Raw genomic sequence first — 13,907 nt, 5'->3', positions numbered from 1 at the left:
TACGTGCTGTAACTTTGATTTACGACACAGAATACTTGTACAAACCGTTACAAATTTTTACATATTTTGCAGGGGGTAGCGGACCAACATCTGCCTCGAGAGGGCTCTGTAGTTACAGAGAGCTGTGCGGACGGTTCAAGAAATCTTTGGCATTGCCAGGTTTGATTAGAACACGCACAATAATATCACGTGAAGTTTGTCATGAATAGCCTAGAAATTAAAATCTGATGAAATAAAGAAGACTAAAATTTTAAGAAATCAACTGCTTGGATGAGGCAGTAATAGACATGCATCAATGTCCATCTCACATGTACTTATTAAGGTTAAAGCAGCAATGATTTGTCAGACTGATACAATGTGTATATAATGTATTTCTTAGAACCTCTAGACGGACATTTATGAATAACAACTCGTTTTGAGGGGACTGCCTGCATGTAAAAACTGTATTTTGTTTGAGGTTTTTGACCAGCGAAACCATAAACAGCAAATTCCTCTCGTCGGTCATTTTTATGTCCTTTCTGTTCAGAGGTATTTTTTGAGCCGAAATTCGACATGTGCTACTGTACAAGCTGTCATAACGATAGAGGTGACAAGCTTTACTATGCTAGAGGACAACCCGCCAAAGATTACGGGGTTCCATTTGGATGGTGCCGTTTCGCCCTCAAGTAAGTTGCATGTTCACACTGTGATAAGATCCAAAAACCATTGAGGTTTACAACCACTGTAACCATCACATCGACCAACAGACAAGTTTTCACACTGTCCACGACATTCTCCTGTCATGGAGTAATTTTGTAATTCACAATTCGACAAGAATTCAATAATCCATGTCAGAGTGTTTACTGTGCCCTCACAGGACCCCTCCAAAGGCATTGGCATTGCAGGTTTTCGAAAAGTGGCATGTGGCTTTTCACGGAACCAGACTGGAATCGGTGAAACCCATTCTCGAAACTGGAGAACTTTTGATGCCAGGTATTGGAATATTTACTCAATATTCATATTTAACTTGCTGAAGTGTTAGATTTATAAAACAATGAGGCTTTGGCTTATAGCTCCATAAGCTGTATCTTTTGCCTATTTTTTCAGAGCTTTTGTTTTCTTGTTCCCCCAACACTTTCTGCATTGAATCCCTAACTGTAATTTAATGCCAAGTATTTAACATATCAACACAATATATATGACTATAATCTATATTGTTATTGTTGAACATTATATTCAATCCGGACTAGAATTCATTAGTAAACAATAAACAATGATCACTAAACACATACAAGCTGTGTTGACAAAAAGAATACTCGAAATGTCAGCATGACAAACCGATTAGGGTCAGACACGGTAGTTGATATACAGAACAGAATACTGAAAACCTGCTACAAGTTACAGTTTATGTCCCATTAAGGTTCTTCATGGCTGCCCCTCTCTCGTCTCCTGTCTGTATGTTAATTTCTAAGGTGATATTCGTCTTGGAGGCATAAAACTTAGTGAGTGTCCTGGTCACTTCTCGGACGATCGTAAACCCCAAGATTTCGATACTAAACAGATGTTTCTTTCTCCAAGCATACGATATTCCGGATGTGACGTGTATGCACCTGAAAGCGAGTGAGTATGCCAAGTTACATTCCCCCTTTAAAAGTAAACTTCTTTGAAGATTATGTTTGATATTTTTGTACGAAAGAGCATTCGAGGGGACAATGAAATTTTCCATCTGCGGGCATGCGGTATTCTTGACTTGTCTTTGCATCAGGGAATGAGTAAAACACAGATTTTGGATATTCATTGACCGTTTTAATTGGCGGTTTGTGAGCTGCCTGAAACCAAGCGAACGATTCTTTTAAATTGATAAGCAATAAGTAGTTTTGATTTTGCACTGGCAAAAGAATAAGGACTTTCAATAGCTAAACCCAAAAAGAAAAACTATCCCGTAAATTAAATCGACAGCGTCAACTTATAAATGGCATCGTCATCTTTTTTGCGTATGAGAACAGATTAACTTTAAATTGTTGATATTTGGAATAAAAATGGGGATTTCGACGCTGCGTAATGCCGGAAATTCGTTTAAATTGATTTCACGTGACAAGGAGGAGGATAAGTTTGTCTTCATTTTTGAAAACGACGACGAATGTGAAACAGAATTTTGTATAGCATTGAACCTTAACATTGAGAGATGCTTAAGTGTTTTCTTTGATTAAAATTTCCCCTAATTACGTTTTGTTCTGAAATACCTAAACCGGTCAATATCCTCTCCTGCTTCAGTTTTCTTGACAAGTCAACGAAAACGTCCCATAAGGCCAGAGTTGTGTTCCAGGTGTATATCAACCCGACAAGTTACAAAGTCGGACCACAGACCATTGGAGCGACGTCGGAGATTGACCCCAAATTCAGTAACCAAGAAATTGAATGGTTCACAAAGGAACGCGGATCAGTGATTTCATACGGGTTGCTCGTCAAAATACAGTGACAGGACAGTGAGGAGATTGACACAAGCTAGAATAATGAGCCTGGAACATTCATGCGGCCTGCTCACAGACGACCTTTAAGCTCTACACGCAACAAGGGCGCGTTAGTTTTCCTATACAATGTATTCGCATAACGAGCTCACAGCAGTAAAAGAAATGGTGTTTGATTTTTCTGGCAGTACATTTTCTTTTGAATGACTAATATTTTTTTCAAGAATGTTGAAGGAAACTGTAACTATTCCTCTTGGTCACAAATCTTTATTTTGAACATTGAATCTCAAGAAAGCTTTCGATTATGTTAAGTTTGGCTTACTGGAGTTTATGACAAATTGCTGAAACAATGTAACGGGTAATATGTATAACATCATTAAATCTATGTACAGTAATATTTAAATCCAAAGTGGGAGTAAAACAGGGATGTAATTTAAGTCCAAGTTTATTCAACCTGTTCATTTTATGACTTATCGAAATGTTTGACCATGACAGATGTGATCCGCCTAAACTTAACAAATCTCATATCAGCTGCCTACTCTACGCAGATGATATTGCCATTTTGTCAAAATCAAAGCAAGGGCAGCAGAATTATTTGATAAAATACATACATACACGTCCAGGTGGACACTTTCAGTCAACACTACAAGTCAAAGATAATGATCTTCAATAAATCTAATAGATTACTGGATAATGATCTATTCTTCTTAGGAGGAGCAGAACTTGAAAATGTAAAACAGTTTAATTACCTTGGACTAGTAATTAGTCCTAACGGCAAATTCAAAGTAGGGATGGAAAATCTGAAGAAAAAGGGACAAAAAGCACAATTTTCACTAAAAGAAAAATTGGATTCGAAGCAATTTGAGTGTCCCGTTAATGCTGTCTCTTTTTGACAAACTCATTAGACCTATTATTGTGTATGGTAATGAGGTATTGGGTGATGAATGCAACCAAAAATCAGCTATAGAAGAGGTGCATATCAACTTCTGTCGCTCCGTTTTGGGTATAAATGGCCGTCTATGGCGAGCTTGGTAGATATCCGATCGAGATTTTCGTCCCAAAACAGTTAATTAAGTTTTATAACCGTTTAAATAAAACGGATCACGCCTTGCTAAAGGAGACATTTTGGGTAAACAAAATATTACTAAGTAAATGGTATACAAAAATAGAGTCATTATGTACAAACATAAATGAATCCAATGTGGTAAATCTTGATGAAATTATGACGACCTCCAGTTTCAATGTAATATATGATAAACTAAAAGAGGAGTTCAATGAAAAGTAGAGGTAGGAAATAAATGATGATAATAGAGCAAAACCAAATGCAAAAAAATAACTGAGAACTTACAGGATCTTTAAAGCACGAATTTGATTCGTAAATTATATCACTGAAATAAAAAACGTGAAGTTACGTATTTGCCTGACAAAATTTAGGATAAGTGATCACTGTCTTAAAATTGAAACCGGACGCCATAGCAAAACACCCGTGTATGAAAGAATTTGTGACCTGTGTCAAAATAATGAAATTGAAGATGAAATTCACTCTTTCATTACATATCCTGCTTTTAAGGAACAAATGATACATTTATTTGCAGCAGCGGAAAAGCTCTGCGCTAATTTCAAGTCTTTGACGAAAACGTTTAAATTTATTATGGAAAAGGAGACCTTGGGAATCAATGTGGCAAAATATATATAACATGTATGGAGTTACGGCAGAATATTATAACAATATTCAGTGGCTGTATTCTGTATCTTTTTTTCTTTTTTGCGATAAGTATATAGTGTCTTTGTTGAGACTTTTTCTTTGTATTTGCAGTGGGATTTCTGAGACACTGTTATTTTTTCTTCTCTTTTGCGTTCATGTAACCCTTTTTATCCCTACCATGGAATGATGTGTGTTAATAAAGCATATTACATAATACTACTCTCATAATATGATGAATGATGAATAAGTGACAGCCAAATTACGAAAATAATCATCAAAATGTATTACTAGAATACCTTAGTTCCTTGCATTTTGAAAACATTAAAAATACGAATCAATCTTATCAGGGCAATAGCATAACAAATTGAAAACACTTACACTGTACTACGGTTTTTCCTTGTTTTCAAACAGTACATGAGTTTGGTATCTACACTATATACATGTGCATCAACACGATGTAAGCAACCTAATCTCAATTCGTATTACTATGCTGTTTTGACAAACAGAATAATAATGTACAGGTTAAGGACTAAAATGTATCGAACATTGGTGCAAAACGGTAAAAATATTGAACATATAATAATTTTTGTAGCACTGGTATAAGTCTCACTTAGTACCTGACAATGTCAAAAACAGTCATAGCGTGGTTCCGTCCAAAAATACTTGTCATTCGTTCCTCGCACCATCTCCTGAAAACCAGACTCGTCCTAAACTTCTTTCTTCTCCCATGGACAGGTCCGTCACAATCTCAATATCTATAACAATACAGTGGGACACTCTAAAAACAATTATATCATGCCAGTATATTAACGGCGCAAATTAAGTGATCTGATCGGTCGAGAAATACGGTGCTATATTCGCGATATAGCCGATATGTAACCATTGTAACATGTGTGAGCTCTTATCTAGAGGAGATGTCCTTCTAAATGTTTCAGCAAGAATTTCAACATACTGTCATAATATAACAGCAATAAATCATCCCAACATCGGTTACATAACTCGATTTTGACCTGTTCATTCCATATAAGCACTCGCTATTGTTCGTGCTTATATGTCGTGAACCGGTCAAAATCTCGTGGTATACCGTTGCTCATTGCTTAAATATGATGAGGCTCTGGAACTGTCAATACAGTCTCTACAGGTTGCACTCTTCATCTAGATTGTTTATTGTTTCAACAGTCGATGCATTCGAAGTGAATTAAGTAATTATATTGACCAACTGTGGCTTACGATTAGCTTTCTGGTATCGCTTTTATGAAAAATTAAGAATCTGCTTCTTAATCAAACATTAAATGCTAATTAAGCAATTCCTATGGGCGATATTAAGAAAAGGATTTTTGTCAAGATATCGAAGAAAACAAATATCACTATCGGCAAATTTTACATTATCGACATGCCAAATCACGGAGGATTGAACCATTCTTTCTTAGTAACTTTTGATACTATTTTTCACTAGTTTGTTTTTAATGTCATCTACAGTTTCTTTGTCTGATATCCTCAACATGTACAGTACTCAGCTTGTCAACTCATCCTGTGCATGTGTCAACTGCATTTTATTTGTTGAAAATTGAATTCCAGTCCGGAATAGAATTGTAATGCAAACAATAACAGTGCATTTTACACGTACAGACGCTGTTGGCAAGCTTAGTAGTTGCTATTTTAGAAAGATTTTATGAGCAATAATCGAATTTTTGATTGCAATAAAAAATTTCGACCGTGATAAGACCTTCAAAGATGTCATTATCTGGCCCATTAAGAAAAATTAAATGAACATCAGTCACCACAAGATAACTTTTCATTCTGATTTAAATAAGCCAGTATAAATGTGGCTGTGCTTAATGAACTACGTTCTTCAAATGAATAGGAAATGTCTTGTTTTAAAACAGTTGCCTTGAGGAGTTAGAGAATTGCCTCAATCACAATAGCAGGTAGTGGCCGTAGCACTCGATAGACTTAAGTGAAATCTCAAACAAAAATTGCTGTAATCTTGACTGCTACGATTTTAAATTGTGGTCGTCACATTACGCACTTTCTGAAATGTGATTTAGAGAACAGTTGAAATAGGAAACTCGCACGACCTTCAGCGGACAAAAGAAACTGTGGCTAAAATAGCTTCGCACACGTACTATTTAGCAGGCCTATAAGTCATGCATTTTTTAATGTCCCAAATCATACAATATTTCATTTACCCAAACGTCAGTCAATTAGATGGAAATATATTATATAGGCATAAAAGGCTTCCTCTGCGATTATGCATACGTTAACGTTGCGCAAGCTACAGTATGACAGCGAAGAATGCTACTTTGGATTTTCGTTTTCGTATCGCGATTATATCGAAGGCATTGTATATTAACTAAAAAGCATGATAAACAAGAGCTGCGCTCTCTTGGGTTCTCAGTAATCAGGTATAGCGAGGGTCACCATGGTTGAATCGACATGTTTATCAGTAAGTGTATATATAGACTTCAGATGAAGATCGTCTGGCAGAGTACACAGCTTGACATTGACGAATTGCTACGGAATGTTACAATTGACAGCATAATGGATGATTAGCAGACTTGCACATGGATAGGTTATACAATTGTAGCCGTTGCCGCTGTTTACCTAATGTCAAAGGTTGCTGAATTGTTATTGCCGCAGTGAGCCTTTGCACAAACACTCTGTACAATACTTCTGCTAGGCGGAACAAATGTTTATTTCAGCTACCAACTTGCAACTTTCATGATTTTGAGACGTGCCAACCCAACGCAACAAATTTCCGACAATGAGAAGCCTTCATCAATGGAGGTAAATTTTTTAAATTTTGTACCTTTTTGCCATTAATGACCCCTTCGAAAATAGAATAAAAGCACTGAACCCGTTTGACTCTTTCAGAAAGCTTTGTCATATTAAATAATTGTTTTACTGTGGCTTAATGGTCAAAGGAGCTGTGGTCTTGGTCAGGAGGATTGAAATATATGAGAGATCACAAGAAACTTCCTCCAAAATTATGTAACCTTTTCCCTGATCAAGGCGCATTATAGTGAAGAATGGCAAGTCTCTTTGAACTTTTCTTTCCTTTTCGCGATTATAGCTGCTCCCCTTTACATAAAATGCATACTCAGACAATCGATAAAATTTATTACATACAGGTTAATTAGAGGTTATAAACGGCAAGCGAGGGTATTTGGCTGTGGATTAAAGACCTCTTGGGTGAAAATTAGCATATTTGGCGGGAAATAATCACCTCGCTGCGCTCGGTGATTATTTCACCCAAATATGCTAATTTTCACCCCAGAGGTCTTATATCCGCAACCAAATACCCGAGCGCACCGTTTATAACCTCATTATAATATGCTAAAGTTAAAAACAAGTGGGCAATTTCGTTATTTAGGGCCGAAGTTGGAACGAGAGTTCAGGAGCGCGCAGCCTCATACAAACTCTAAAAAAGAACGTTTCAGAACGCGCGCGCGTGCACAGTTGAATTCATACGGTTACGCAACGCATCAATATCGCGATTAGACATCGAACTTGAAGAATTTTACTAAACAAAACGCTCAAAAAACTTTAAAGAATCATGTTGTTGTTACATAGCCTCCGCTCCTTACAGAAACTCTTCATTTGTTGGTTCGTCAAGCTGCACTAGACTAAAATTTAACAACAAAATCAATCTGAAGCCATAGACTTGTTCGACATTATGGCGCGTTGAGCTCTCAAGTTGGCGTTCGAAATTTGCGCGAGCTCAAAAATGTTACGCGGCGCGCAGGTCTTCTTGTTGAGAATATAAACCCTGGCTCCAGCCAATCAGATTGCCGGATTCCAGCTAAGCATATTATAATGTAAAGTTAGAAGCTCAGTTGTCATGTTTTTTGTTATGTTAAACGGTCGAAAATTTTCAGAAATGTGCACATAAATAGCATTGGAATGACTAGCTGGATTTCAGCCATGGAAAGTGCGTTTGCCCATGGATAAGCAGAACCCTAATTGTCCTTGAAAGCAATATTTCATAACTTAAGATGAACAGTGATAACGGAGGGACCTTTGGGATTTTTGAAAGGGGATCATAAAGTGTCATATAGAGTTATTTTAAAAAATAAATTGGAATCGGAAAAGCATGTAAATGTAATTCGCTACTAATTAAGGAAAATTCATATCTTCATTGTCAACCTTGCTAATAAAACATAGTGTATCCTTCATCACTACCGATTTGAAGAGACTAAAATTTATATATTCACCGAGTTAAATAGAAATGCAAGGAACACAAACTCAGCCTCAGAACCTCAATTATTAAATAAAGGTACTGTATTTATTTCTTTATTTTTTCAAACAAACAGATCAAGGTTACACCCTTCTGGTTAGTTATTTATAGCTACCGAGCTGATAAACTTGCAACATCTTGTATGTACTCGTTCGTACTTCTCCGATTCCAGTTTTGGAAATGTATTTAAACTAATTACTCTAAATAGTCAAATTTAATCCGCTTTCAAAATACTCACTACTCACCATAGTTCATACCTACCATTCAGACTTAAAGATCCTCACAGTGATAAAGAAGTCGTGACAGGTACAACCAGTAATTGACATTTTATTACACAGGTCAGATACCGTAAATAGGAAGGGGCCTTTGATGTTGTCACACTTGAAATACTGTGACTTAGAGAAATGCAGTGGTGGCACAGCGCCCTCCTTAGCTTTCTTCAATTCTGTCACGAGAGTACTTATCTTACAGGCTTTAGAAGGAATGAATCCATCACCATATTTGCCTACGTTGTCCAATTTATGGTAAGTGTAAGATTGCGTCCAGCATTGCGTCCGAGGAAGCAGAGAATATTGGACATTGGTTGTATGTTTCCTTGAGCCATTGAAGCTTCATTATCTACACAGTGAAGACAACACTCCTCGATAGTCAGCTGTCTGATCAATTACAACGAATTACATTGAGCTAAACGTGTTTTGAACAGAGAAGCACCGGTATTTAGGCTAGATGAAGGCTCCATATCAACAGGGTCAAATATTATAGTCTTTATAACTACGGACATTGAATGTTGATCATTCCACGTCATACAATCCACACAAGTCATGGGATTAAGAGGTAAATTGTTGTCTGCTTGACAGTTGACAGGCAGGTACACAGACAGTGGATAAAATGTATGTAATCTAATAATTTCTAAATAAAGAAGAAGTCAAGTTGAAGATGATGATTATGCGTTCCGCTACCTCATCAACAAGTCACCATTGCTATGTGGTGCGCGACTTTCTATACATGGGGCATGTAATAAATGTTTTATAATATACCAGAGACAAATAGAAGGACAGACTAGCAACGGGTATTGTTCAAGGGTGTGAAGCAGTTACGTAACCCCTCCATGTACGCCTCGCCTCAGGGTGCTCTCGACTCTCTTTTCCGGGAGTGCCGACCATGCACCGTTCGGTTTTTCCGGGTTTTCGCCAATTTTTAAGTTAAATTATGTTCGGTAAGTTCGTGTTGTTGTTGTCTTGTGGTGCTGAGCGGAATTGGTGAGCTGGTGAAAACGGGAAAGTTTTGAGCTTCGGGAAGATGAGTTTTACAATTTTAAAATTCCTCTCACATTTTTATGAATATATAATGATTGTGATTGAACCAAATTTGAAAGTCTTTTATCGATACTGTCAGAGTTCACTTCACGGTTTACGATCAGTCATATCGTCTTTTAAATGTTCGTCACGGTAGAAAGTGTTGATGAAACTGCTGGCGTGTTATGCTTTGATTGGCGTGAAGCAGTGTTTCTGCCCTAAGAGCACACATAGTAACTATGGTTGCTACGCGACAGGCATCACGATGCCATCTCGTCCTACTTTTCGCATAATCTCGTGCAACTATCAACGATGAACGAAGTCTCTACAAAGGCTAACACCTGTGAAGCTCATTTTGATATGAAAAGGCCATAGTTTATCGAGACGACAATAAAACAAACGGCGTGCCGCGTTGCTAGTATATTTATCTGTGCATATACGCATACGCATATCTCTCCATCCTGGGTACGTTTACCGTAGAATATCAACCGATATATTTTACAGTAAACGTCAAGATATGTATGATAAATCTCATCAGTTTTCGCCTCCTCGTTTCAGACTTTTCGGTTTTACCTTTAACTTTGGGCAATCAATTCTTTTTATCCTTCGTGCAATTAGAAGTCAGCTGTAGGGAACCAGCCAGTTACGGTTAGCGTGGCTTGTTACAAAGACCGTTGAGGGCGCATAACTGCGTAGCGAACGAAGGGGCTGTGAGAGAGTCTAACCACTCCTTTACTTTGAGGAGTAACCACTCACGTTTGTTCACCACTCTTTCTAAACACTCAGACTTTTCTAAAAACTCAAAAGGGGTGCATCTCTGCTTGCCATTTTCCCAGCAATCCTATTTTCAAGTCCGGCAAAACACACCAAATAAATGCCTTGCAAAAAAAATATCGGATGTGTGCAAAGAACATTACCTGTACTTTATACACTGTCGGATTTTTGACTTTGTACTCAAAGCTCGCCTTCAATGAAATTCATGTGCTTCACTTTAGCTGGTTAACTTGTTATTTGAATTTAAATTGGACCAATCAGATTTCTTGTATCTAAAAAACAAACAATAAGCCAGAGTTCTTTGTGATCTAACTTAATCCCTTTCTCACCGTGTCCATAATCAACTTCTTTAACACGTATTGGCAAAGAGAACACCACCTACAGTCGGAGGATCGGGAAATAGTCAGAAATGAACCATTAAAGAACGTTGAATTTTAAATTATAGATGGCTAGAATTTATCGATTGCAGGCCATAGCTGCAGACAGACAAGCCAAGGCGTTCCCAAATGCTGTCATTGTGCATGCACTAGCCAATTACCATACGATGGCCAGCTTCCCAATGTAACCCTTATCATCCCTACCATGGAATCATGTGTGTAATAAATTATATTACATAACACTTCTCTAATAATATGATGAATAAGTGACAGCCAAATTAAGAAAATAATCATCAAATGTATTACTATAGTACCTTAGTTCCTTGCGGTTTGAAAACATTAAAAAACGAAACAATCTTATCAGGGCAATAGCATAACGAATTGAAAACACTAACACTGTACTGCGGTTTTTCCTTGTTTTCAAACGGTACATAAGTTTGCTATTTACACTATATACATGTACATCAACACAATGTAAGCAACCTAATCTCAATTCGTATTACAATGCTGTTTTTAACAAACAGAATAATAATGTACAGGTTAAGGACTAAAATGTATCGAACATTGCTGCAAAACGGTAAAAATATTGAAAAAATATTGGCCAGCTCCCCGATGATTACAATCACTTTGTGAAAGGTAAATCGTACTCCATATTAATCATATTTTCCACTTCGCTGGGGAGAAACTAACAATAATTTATGTAATGGCTTCCTGTTTGCACTGAGTGGCAAACTGGGTAAGAATCTGCAATAGGTGGCGATGCACAACATGTTCCCCAATAGTCAACCCGCCTAATAAACATCATAAACTCGGGGATGGGGGTTCCCCGTTTCTTGTTCCAGATAATTCTTGTCACGTGACACGACCCCGGTCACAACAGTATAAGTACTAGCTTCAATCAAGCTTGTGGTGTTAGTAGCGTAGCGTGCACAGCGAATTTACGTTTTTTCCCCACAGTGTTATACAGGAACTTGACTGGAGGTACATGATGAACCACTATATGAGATAGAGGGACCGTGACTATACCTATAATTGAGAACAATAGTGCTTAGGTATTCGGAAAGACAGCATAGCGATCAATTATTGGTAGTTTTCTCCGATATAGTGGTTCCATGTGAGTTAGAAAGAAGTGATCGTAGTTTGAAATATTAAAGTAATTAAATACGTCTTTGCGCTCGCTTTCAATATGAGCGTTCACATATTGCTTTGATAATGTGGATCATAAACAGCAACTGTGAAAGGGTTCGTCGTCGAGTTATGAATGATACAGGCCAACAGTATTGGCTGCGATCCAAGACCAGCATAGATCGATTGCTGCTTTCATTCAGGTTTTAACCCGTTTCTACTCAGGGGCCGTAGAAAATTAAAATACACACATGGTAAACGCAATATCTGTGTTTGGGGAGGGCTGGAAGGGGGTTTGGCTGTATTTCGATTACTGTGCGCAAAAATCGCACTATATGACAACATCCCGCTACGGCAAAATATCGATTATTGTTTGGCGTGTACCAGGCCTGTGCGGCACCTGCGCTACACTAGCATGCAGCATTCCTTTGACAGCGTACGAATAAAATAATGTAAAATCATTTTGTATACACTGTTTCAATTCATTTTATTCTGTTGGTTGCGTCATTGTCGAGTTGGCGCTGAACAAAGATTGAAGGGGTAAGGGTTGCATGGCGCGTAATCAATCGAACTCTCATTTTTAGATTCGTAAATCGGATTTTGGATTCGTGTATTGCATTATATTTAAGCAATAAAGCACACCCAGCGATGGTATACCACGAGATTTTGACCAGTTCACGACATATATGCTCGAGCGAGTGCATATACGAAGTCAAAATCGAGTGGTATACCGTCGCTGGGTGTGATTTATTGCTATTATATCATAACAGTATATTGAAATTCTGGCGTGGAACGTCATAAAAGGAATTTTCCTCAAGCTGAGAGCTAGCGCGCATGCCAGCCGTGGTATATCGGCAATATACCACGGTTCTTTTCGCGTCTCGACCAATCAGATCGCTGTATTTGCACCATCAATATACTGGTATGATATGATTTCGTATATTGCATTTTCACCTTTCGAACTCCCATTTTGGATTCATATATAGCATTTGGATTCGTATATTGCATTTTCAACTTTCGAACTCTCATTTTTGATTAACTCCCATTTTTGACTAACTCATACACGTCCACTAGAACACTAGCCTGCGAACACAAGACAAAAACTGAGCTTTCCAATGGTCAAATGCGATTATGCAAACTTCGAAGGTGTCATTTATGCGTGTCAGGGAGTCCCAAACACATGGTGACCCTGAAGTTATTTTGTCAAAGTTAAATGCTATCGCAATAATGTGTGGTGAGTGTGTCGTTTAGCTTGTGCAAGTGTTTCGGGGTTCACATTTTCGTGGATCCTCTAAAGCATCACAAAGGAATAACTCGAGAAATCCGATAACGTCATGTGACGTATCGATGACGCGTTCTGACGTAGGTGGCCAAGAAGCAAAAGCATGGCTAACTACAATGACAAAACTTAGGGATGCCTACACAAATATAGGAGACGCTAAGAAAAAAGTCGGTTGTGGGAGTTTGAAAATTATTGAATGCGATATACAAAAACAAAATGCGATATACGATTCCAAAATGGGAGTTTGTCAAAAAATAAGAGTTCGAAAGTTGAAAATGCTATTTACGAATCCAAAACGGGAGTTCAAATTTTAGCCTTGATTACTTGCCATGGGTGGGGGTTTGGGTAGGGTAAGTGTGATTTCATAGAGACACAATACTACCGATTGTAGTATGCTGATACAGAATGAGATTTGTTTGGATTTTCGCACTTTAAAACTTTCGTTTAGGGAAGGTGGAGGAGGTTGAGGCCAAACGCACTTAGTTGTGCCACAGAGTAACATAGACAGAGTAGCAACACTTGCATGCCTTTTGTTCATGGTCGTCTCGGTAGACTATTGGCTTTTCATATTAAATGAGCTCCAAAGATGTTAAACTTTTTGGAGGCTTTGTTTGTGGTTGATGATTACACGAGATTATGCAAAAAATACGACGAGATGGCATCGT

The 13,907-nt window shown here is 37.8% G+C and overlaps 1 protein-coding gene and 1 long non-coding RNA gene across 2 annotated transcripts in view; both read left to right on the top strand.

Moving 5' to 3' along the window:
- The window catches only part of LOC139132188 (uncharacterized), a 212,236-nt gene that overhangs the window by 135,025 nt on the left and 63,304 nt on the right, over window positions 1-13,907 (top strand). The window lies entirely within an intron of this gene.
- Window positions 878-2,539, top strand: LOC139130471 (uncharacterized). Its single transcript, XR_011551868.1, has 3 exons — window positions 878-972; window positions 1,452-1,599; window positions 2,254-2,539. It is a non-coding gene; the product is annotated as an uncharacterized lncRNA (long non-coding RNA).

This window comes from Ptychodera flava, chromosome 4 (assembly GCF_041260155.1).
Source record: "Ptychodera flava strain L36383 chromosome 4, AS_Pfla_20210202, whole genome shotgun sequence".
NCBI classification, from domain to species: domain Eukaryota; kingdom Metazoa; phylum Hemichordata; class Enteropneusta; family Ptychoderidae; genus Ptychodera; species Ptychodera flava.
The sequence above is the reverse complement of the archived record's forward strand: the minus strand, read 5'-3'. Positions and strand labels throughout refer to the sequence as shown.